The sequence below is a fragment of the Amblyomma americanum genome, chromosome 1 (assembly GCF_052857255.1).
Source record: "Amblyomma americanum isolate KBUSLIRL-KWMA chromosome 1, ASM5285725v1, whole genome shotgun sequence".
In the NCBI taxonomy this organism is placed as follows: domain Eukaryota; kingdom Metazoa; phylum Arthropoda; class Arachnida; order Ixodida; family Ixodidae; genus Amblyomma; species Amblyomma americanum.
This window is the reverse complement of record NC_135497.1, coordinates 399,888,168-399,897,714: the sequence shown is the minus strand read 5'-3', so window position 1 is coordinate 399,897,714 and position 9,547 is coordinate 399,888,168. Positions and strand designations below refer to the sequence as shown.

The following is a 9,547-nucleotide window of genomic DNA, read 5'->3' as shown; positions in this document are numbered from 1 at the left end:
ACAATTCATGGATCCAGTGTGACATCTTTACATTAATCGCTTTGAGCTGTTCTTAAGCGCATCTACGTACCTCGCATATACTTAGTTTGTGAAGAGGTTTTTGTAGGTTTCTTTCTGTGCGAATTTTTAAAAACAGTTGTCAAGGATTTTTACGGCGGGGCAATGACATGCCTGACCACGCGTTAACTTTCGGTGACGTGTGATGCTACACACAGCATGACAACACACAAAAAGTCACTGCTTCCTTTGTAGAAAAACGTTAACGAAAAATTGTAATACCCATTGACACATACGAAACATTTAATTATTTAAAAAAAATTCACAATCATTTGGTTCATCTATCGAATTCTGTAGAGTAAAAAAGTCGAAATGAACAGATTCCAAGTGTCCCTGGATCCTCTAGGCCTCTTCGAGTGCTCCTCCAGGGATGCAAGGGCGGCCACTAACTCCGCCTCACACGCTCTGCATAGAAAAACAAAATAATTAAAGTAGCTTTAAATCTTTACAAAACATCCCACTGGAGATGAGCGACACTACACGGCTGTTTAGTGTTAGGCAAAGCCAAGAAGAAATTCGGCGCCCTTTTTAGTTACCGCCAGAACCATATAGCTTGGGCAGAATTGCACACATTATAGTGTGGACGCCTGCTACAAACACACCACAGAGGCACAACTGCTGTGATCGCCCGGCGGTGCAGGTAAAGATTGCGGATTGGATTCCCGGCGGCGGTAGCATACATTCGAAGGTCCCGAAACTGCGCTCTTCGTCTGAATCTTTTGTTAAGCTTAAAGACACAGTGAAAGTCAACGAAAGGTGCGGGCAGAATTTATTGACTATTCCAGCGCAGCAGTTAACTTGTTTACAATTGTATGCGCGGAGAAGCAAAACAGACATAGGGGAAATTTATGAAACGCCACCGTAAAGGTACGGCCCCCGACAAGAGCACCTGGCATAGAGCACACGCGCGATCAATCTATACTGCATGAACTTCCCAGTACAGGCTGCGGCGTAAAATGACGGTAGCTTGATATTTTCCCCCGCCGCATCGCCGCTTCACTTGGCTCAAATCCTGAAGCAAAAAATTCTATGCCTTAATGTCTCGCTGTGCGCCCGGCCATTACTTGTGCCTCCATACGGCAGTCTCGTTCTCTGGTAGTAGAGTGTCTCTCCTCAGCGCTTCTGCTTCCGCGGAGCTGTTGAAGCTGCTAGTTTTTAAGCGCTGTCCACACGAACACCCTTTTATCGTGGCCAATAAGAACGCGTAGTGTACTCGGCCTACAATAACACCACGGTGAGTGCTAGACCACATCTCCAAAAAAAAAAGATACGTTCTACTCGCTGGCAAAATAAAGCCGCATACAAAACAAAAATCGCACACACACAAAGCGCAAGCCTGCCCTGCTGCGCAGCGCAGTCCCGTAGTTGTCCTCGCGTGTTTCCCTTGTGACCCGATAGATGACACGCTGATTTTTTCCTATATGAAGCAGCGTGCAACAACGTGTCAAACATTTTCGCTTTTCACTCACGGCTTCATCGGCAGTGTGACGGTTTCCTCCACTGAAGGTTTCTGCAGGAGTGGGTGCGATTGCTGCTTCCTTTGCGCTTCTTTGCCTTTTTTACTTCGTTAGATTTTCGTGAGGGGCGGATATATCTTGGGGACAGGCAGGCTAACGGTACATATTTCGAGCAAACTTTTACTTCAGTGTGTATGAAACTGGGGCTCATTCGGCCACTTTCTTAATTTTGCTCCCTTCATCTGGATTTTAAGAGAAAAACCTCATATGAAGTATAAATACTGCCCTTTATTACAGGGGCGATTCGGTCATACGGCTCAGTTTGCTTTTGTTTCGTTTATGAAATTTAAGCTCCAGAAGCAAATAAGACATTGAGGGAAGCTGTAGTGGAGGACTGCATTTGAATTCGACCACCTGGGGCTCTCTAATGTGCGCTCATATTGCACAGTACACAGGCCTCTAGGATTTCTCCTCGATCGAAATGCGACCAGTGGTGCCATGGTCGAACCCATGACTGCGGCAGCTGTCGAACAGCTTCAGAGATAGAGTGTTATACGTTTGGAGCACCTTTCATGTGCCGTATACAGTCTATAAAAGTTCAAAAGTAAAAGCCAATAGGAAAAGGGGCTGGAGTACCTTTTCCTTTTGAACCGCAAATGAAGTCAGTGTGGGACAGACTGGCATATCCCCAGTTTTACAGCGGGCTTTTTTTTAGTTCGCCAGCACACGGGCTTCAACTTCGCCGGAAATTCGTTGTCTGTTTGCCGGTGTGGTCCCACCGCGACCTGGGATTGCTGGGCACCAACCGCCTGCGTGGCAGATGGGCCACCTAGGTCACGTGACCTTGTGGCGCCATCACAACCTGCCCACCGAATTGTGAGCAAGCTGCCCACCGTGGCATGTAGCAGTTCAATTAATGATTAGACGCGAAAGGTTCCTCGGGAAGAGCAGCTTGAATCTCACAAGCCCCACCATTGGCAACACCTGCCATCGCGGGGCAGTGGCGCTTCGATAAACTGCTGCACCACTGCGCCAGGAGCGGTATGGGGACTCCCAGGATTCTATGACTCTACAGAATGACGAACTCTACTGCTGTACAAATCTAAAATGATGCAATTACACTCAAACTTAGATCATGTATTAACCAAAGTATTCGACAAGTTCTAATCAAGCAAAACCATAGGAAGTCAAGATAAAACATGCAAAACGAGGGCTAGCTGGAATAGTGCATGATAATTCGCGATTAGCCGCAAGCTAACCCGCCCTGAATTTTTAGTCTGCTAGCACATTTAGTGGCCATTCTCCGCACTTCACCGTTGCCTGTTTGCGCGTCTGAAGCCTGCTTAGTGGCAACATGCGCACCTGCCACCGGGTTGTGGGGAACTTGCCCAAGTGTGTGTGTGCATAAATATATGCACCAGACAGGTTGTTCACAGCCCGGTGGGCTGCAGGTAAACTGCCCACCACGGAAGGTGGCTGTTCAATTAATGACTAGTCGGGAGAGGTTGCTTGGGAAGTGCAACCTGGGTCTCACGGGTTTCATAAATGGCAGCCCCAGTCAATGCAGAGGAGTGGCGTACCATTTAACCTTTGCACCATTGCGCCAGGAGTGGTATGGGGACTCCCAAGGATCTATGAATGTAAAGTAGAGAATAACGAAGTCTGCATATATGAGCATTATCTCATTATCGCTATCTGAACAACTTCCATCCGTGAACAGTGAATCTTAACACCGGAGCCGAAGGGAAACAGAAGTGCTAGTGCACTTAACTGGCATCTCGCTGAACTACGCGAACGAGCCCTTTTATTTTTTAGAAGTAGTCGGAGACGTATACTCGGTCCGCTGCGTGCCAAGCCTGTACCCCATCTATTGCGGCGCGGCCCTCGCATCTGCGGCGCGGTAGACGCGCCCGATATCCGTATCACAAGCGAAGCATGGTGGCGAAAGAAAAATACCCCTCCCACTTCAATGTAAAACTTAGAAGGCTCTTCAATAAACGGTCGTTCTTCTGCTCCCCAAGCTTGGTGGTTCTGGTCATGCCTCGTCGGCCGAACCCAACGATAAATGGTGTCACAAGTGGGGCGAGCGTCGACGTCTTGTCGGGAGAATTGATAATTTCACTGCAAGACCGGCCAATTTACGGCTCCAGCTGAGCTCGGGTGGGGAAATAGCCAAGAACTGGTAAGTGTTTAAGCAAACGCCCTAATTTTTTCTCGCCGGACCAGAACCAACACACAAGCCTCTAATGGGATCGTGCAAAACGGCACTTCTGCTGAGTGTTGCAGGCGAGGAAGCTATTGAGATCTTTAACACGTTGAGCTTCAGCAAAGACGACAGCAATAGTGACTACGCCACGGTCGTTAAGATGTTTGATGCATATTGTGCGGCGCAGCAGAAGGCAGTACTAGAGCGCTCCGTCTTCCGCACACGAGTTCAGGACTCTGGTGACTCTTTCGAACCTTCTCTACGAAGTTTATGGCACTCGGCTGCTGATCCAAAAGACGCGGGTTCGATGCCGGCCGCGGCGGTCAAATTTCGAAGGCGAAATTCTAGAGACCCATGTACTGCAAGATGTCAGTGCACGTTAAAGAACCCCAGGTAATGGAAATTTCCGGAGTCATTCCCTACAGCGTCCCTCATAACCTAAGTCGCTTTGGGACATTAAACCCTATAAAACCAAACCAAGACGAAACGTTTCCTACGAGACTTACGAACCCAGGCATGAGCATGCAACTTCGGCCCTCAGATGGAGGAAATGATCAGGGACCAAAATATTGATTGAATATACGACCAGAAAGTCCTGGAAAGTATGCTGCGTGACACCACGTTGACGCTGCAGAAGACTGAGCAGGTTGCTGAAGAAGCTGAAGTGGCAGCAGAGCAGGAAAAGTAGCACACGGGAGGAAAGCCAGATTGATACGATGCGCAAGGAACACTTGTATAGACAAAGTGGGTTTCCCGGACGTAACGCGTGTCGAAAGTACGAACGTATGCACACGCCACGAAGCTCTTCGGCATTCGGGAAAATATGCCGAAAGTGCCAACAATCGATCCATTTCGCTATCTGCTGCAGAAAGGCTGCCGAGGTTGGCGCTGAAGATGGCTTTGATTTGGCCTTTGCAATGCACTTCGGGAGCTACACAATTATGTGATTACAGTTTGTAATTATCATCATTGTCGAAGGTATCTCAAAAAACCCTAAATGAATTTTTGAGGGCCTTCCCGGCGTCAGAATATACGTCGATGACGTGCTATAGCAAGGGGGTCGTCGAGGCAGGAGCATGACATACGACTGCAGTCGGTATTGCGAGCAGCAAGAGGCTCCGGATTGACATTTAACCAGCACAAGTGTTCTATTGGTATCGAAAAAATTGCGTTCCTGGGTGACGTAAACGACAAGGAAGGGATCCAGCCGAACCCATCACTGATAAAATGCATGACACAAATTCCATCATCGGCTGACAAGCTCGCGGTACAGAGGCTGCTGGGCGTCGTGAATTATTTCAGCAAGTTCATGTCTTCATTGGCCCAGGGGAAGGCGGTTGCCCGAAATCTTATCAAGATAAGTGCTGCGTTTGACTGGCCGTCTAGTATCTCTGAACAGTGGAGACAGCTGCGCGACAGTGCAAGTGGTGAGCCCGTACTGACCATTTTCGATACAACAAATATGTCTTGTGACGCATCCGGAAACAGAATCGGCGCAGCATTGCTGCAGTGTCGCAACGACACATGCAAGCTCGTAGCATACGCTTCACGGGCAATAACAGAGTGCGAACCGCGTTACTCGAAAATTGAAAAGGTGTTGGCGGTTGTGTATGGCTGCGAGAAATTCAATTATTTTGTCTGCGGTTGCTCGAGTATCCTTGAGACTGATCACCAACCCTTGATCTCCATCTCGCAAAAAGCCACTGGAGACATGCCCCCAAGGTTGCAGTGGCTTTTTCTGGGCCTTCTTCGGTATGACGTAAAAAATGCAGTTTACGCCGGCAAGGAAGCTATTCTTCGCAGGCATGCTGTCCCGGGCAACAGCTGAGACATTCGCAGAAAAAGACGTAATCAACGACGAGACGGAAGAACACGCAGTGAGTGTGATCTGTTCAGTTGTTACCGAGGACACACTGAATACGTTGCCTATGGAAACTACTTGCGATGAAGATTTAAAGCAAGTTATTGAGGGCCTGGCGGCCGGAATACCACTTAAAGAACACTGGAAGTCGTTCAAGGCAGAGCTTTCTCATTTCTAGGGGGCACTATTAAAAGGGTGCAAAGTTGTAATTTCAGCTTTCATGATGAAAGAAACGTTAAAAATAATTCACCAAAACCATCTAGGCCTCAAGAAATTAAAATAAAGGGCGAGGCATGCAGTTTTCTGGCCAGGAATCAACTCTGACATCGAAGCAATCCTACAGGCGTGTTCTGCGTGCAGGATATACGCCTACAGTCAGCCACAATAGCAGTTAAAATTGCGTCCGGTGCCTAATACACCACAGCAACGTGTAGGCATCGACATATGTGAGCATGGTGGACAGTCATACCTGTGCATATAGGACGCACTGTCAGACTTTCCTGAAGTGGAAGTTCTCAAGGATACTTCCGCGAAGACCGTCATTGAAGCAAGAAAGGCGATTTTTTTCTATATACGGCACACCAGTGGAAGTCTGTTGAGATAACTGCCGTATATTTTCTACCCACGCTTTAGCTGCATAGACTCGGACGTACGACTTCAGCCACACTACTCCGCTTCGGCTGCGGGAGGTGGTTGGTTCGAAACCCATCGCCGGACGCCCACCAGTTAAAATGAGTTCAAGCCACCCCCGGCCCGGCGCCCGGCTTCTTCAGGGGTGTGTGCTTGGACGAGGCTCCGCAAACCCCGCTGTGCCCGTTCGGGGGCAAACCCAGTTTCGAAGAGCTCAGGCTGCAAACAGGTGGAAACAAGTGAAGAATACACTTGAATAGTTCTCAAGTGAAGAGTACACTTGAAGAGCTCACTCCCAAGTCCCGCTTTTCGGCTGTGCGTCTACGTCAGAAAAAAAGGGCCACAAATGGGCTTCTACCGCACGAGGCCGATTTAACGTTGTTGACGGCGGAGCTTATCGCTGATCCGTCAGAACAACTGCGGTCAAGACCTTTTTCCCAAGCATCTCACCCCAGAAGAGCCGAGCACCAGGCCGGGGGAAATCTTGTACACATTAAAAACCGGTAGGTACCCGGCGGCACTGGGGATTGAATCCAGCACTTCCGAATGCGAGGCGAATGCTCTAGCACAAGGCCACGCTTTGGTACCCAGTCCAACGGATGGGATGAAAAGGGCGTACGAGTAGTTAAGCGGATTTTAAAGAAAAGCACTGAAATGAATCAAGATTTTTGGCTCGGTCTTCTTGCATACACATGTACGCCAACAGAATCCGGGCCATCACCAGGCGAGGCGCTTCAAGGAAGACTCCGGATAACGTTACCCGACGTCCGGCCGTCTCCAATTCACAACGTGCTGAGGCGTCCTCAAACCTGCCGTTCAAGCCGAAAACTAGCACCGCTAAATCCTGGGGACACGGTTCGCATCAAAAAGGGGGCATGGGCTACCAAAGGTGTTCGTCATTCAGTCTTCAAGATATCCCAGGTCGTATGGCATAATCGCCGCAGTCGGCATCATCCTGCGACGCAAGCGATGGCATCTGCTGCCTACAAGAGAAACTTTTCGACAACAAAGCCTTCATCAGCCCGATGACGACCTCTGCCAAGTAGCAGATATAACTTCATTTTCAGAGTCCTGCCGCAACAATGACTCAGGGTCTACGTCTACAACTGCCAGCTGTCCTGTCATCGTCAGCGCTTCTGCAATCGTGCAGTAGCAGGAATTTGCATTCAGAAGGTCTACCCGAGAACGAAGGCCGCCACAGAAGCTTGCATATGATGGAAACACTGTACAGATTTGCTAAGTTCCGTGTTTCATTTCTATCGCATGTTTGTTTTTTTCTCCTTAGAAAGAAAACAGGATGTATCGTATCTAGTGCGGCGCGGTCCTTGCATCAGCGGCGCGGGTGACGCGGCCGATATCTGCATCACAAGCGAAGCATGGTGGGCGTTATGCTCCCCAAGCTTGGTGGTTCTAGTCATGCCTCGTCTGCGTGACCCAACGATACAAAGCCTGCCTCGTCAGGGGCCGACAGCACACGGCAAAACAGTCTCCAACGTGCGCACGAAACCTGACGTCATCTGACCTGTAATTGACCACGTTGCTCCGGCACCTACAAAGCTACATGCGCCAGCGGTTCCTCGCGCTCCCACGACGTTAGCAAAAGGGTAGAAAAAATGCTAGGACGGCACTTTGCCCAAGTTGGTTATTATAGCGTCAGACGTCTCTCCCGCGCAAGTACGCCTCCTCTTTCATGAATTCGTAGATCGCGGGGAGCCATCACACGAAAGCTGGCACACTGGTGCAGCGGTTAACGGATGCCCCATTGCCCCGAACGGTGGCTGTTTCAAACACTGCCACCGGTGGGGATTGTGAGACCCTGGTTGCTCTTCCCGAGCTCCCGTCAGGTTCCTATCTGCAGGGATAGTTCTTTGAGAGGCTGTCTGTCTCTAGGTGCACTGATACGCAGTGCCACGGCTGGCAGGTGGCAGCTGCATCTAATTTATCTGAATTTCATTGCCACCTGCCTTGGTGTGCAGGTTGTCCTCAACCTCTTGGGCAGATTGCCACATGCCCATGTTTGCCACGTCCACGTTTTGTCGTGACACAGACTGACGGGCGCCGGCTTTTTTCGTGAATTGGCCTTAAAGCTACATGGCATTAAAAACGTTTCCGCCGCACCGAGGTGCCAGTCACCGTAGTAGTAATCCGCTCTTTGTCTCACTTTCTGGCATTTAGGAGCTGAAGCTTCAGTCACCAGGTTCTTGTATGTCTTAGAGGCTCTATGAGTCCGCGTTCCTTCACTATATGAGCTCACTATCTTAAATCTATATCTCCTGACGCACCGCAAACATCGTCGTGCAAAGAAGTCACCGAGACCCCAAGGTCGCAGCTGGCCTATCATTGTTTTATACCTGTGCCATGAGACTGCTGCAATCCCTTCTCCAGGCCTCAGCCGTTTCCTCTAACTATAGGCGTTCGATCTCCATTGATTAGGTACGCCTGCCCTCCAAATGCAACACTGTCTCTATACGTCAGCCGCATTGCTCCTTATCAACATATGGCAGCCATCTCGGTCGCCAGCTGTCTACAAAAACGGCGCATGTTTTTCCTTTTTCTTTGCAATAATTTGTATTACGGAAAGGGCACGTGTTTACAAACCGAACGTAACATTCGTGCATTAAAAAAATTACGCATTTCTGATCTCAAAGTCAGTAATGTCACTGAAAGGTAGACGCTGCCCTTACCAATATTTCGCAAAGAACTCGTTCCAAATTTGCAGTAGAAATGAAAGTTTAGGGTTGTCCGCAATGTGAAACAATTCCTTTTTTCTGCGTCTTGCCGGTCTCCTGCAATATTCTCAGCGCAGATCTCGACTGATTCAAAAACTGTTTGCTGATTAAGATTGCATTTACCGCCTTCTACACATGCCATGTCCGTCATTCTATTCATATAGTGACCTTAAATATTAGAGGGCTCATGCATTTGCTGTGCTTATAGGCCTTCTGTGGCAGCAAGCCATTTGCATCTTCTTATTCAGCCATACGAGAACGCATGTACCACCATTTATTCACAGCCTGGCCGTTTTCTATTTGTTATGAGCACGGCATATCACCATTACAGCCGCTAGAAGCGTGGCTTTAAGCTAAGTTGTCTTACCTTTCATCTCCATACCGATGTCGCTGGGGCAGAACAGGAGCACGAGCGAGGACCGCATACCGACGATGGTAGCCAAGTCGTGGAACCGCGGGGAGGGAGAATTCCACGATCGGGTGCATGCTGGGAAACACCCACGCCTGCAGGAACGAAAACACAAGTTTAAACAAATAGCCATCTAAAAACGGTGCTCTTTCGCCGTGGCCGCTGCCATTTTTACGTTGCAGGCCTGTTCGCCCCTTA

The 9,547-nt window shown here is 49.1% G+C and overlaps 1 long non-coding RNA gene across 1 annotated transcript; it reads right to left on the bottom strand.

The window, feature by feature from the left end:
- Positions 1–282: 282 nt before the first annotated feature.
- LOC144102244 (uncharacterized) lies at positions 283–9,518 on the bottom strand. Its single transcript, XR_013308191.1, has 2 exons — positions 9,308–9,518; positions 283–462 (listed from the first exon to the last, which is right to left on the bottom strand). It is a non-coding gene; the product is annotated as an uncharacterized LOC144102244 (long non-coding RNA).
- Between the last annotated feature and the right edge of the window lie 29 nt (positions 9,519–9,547).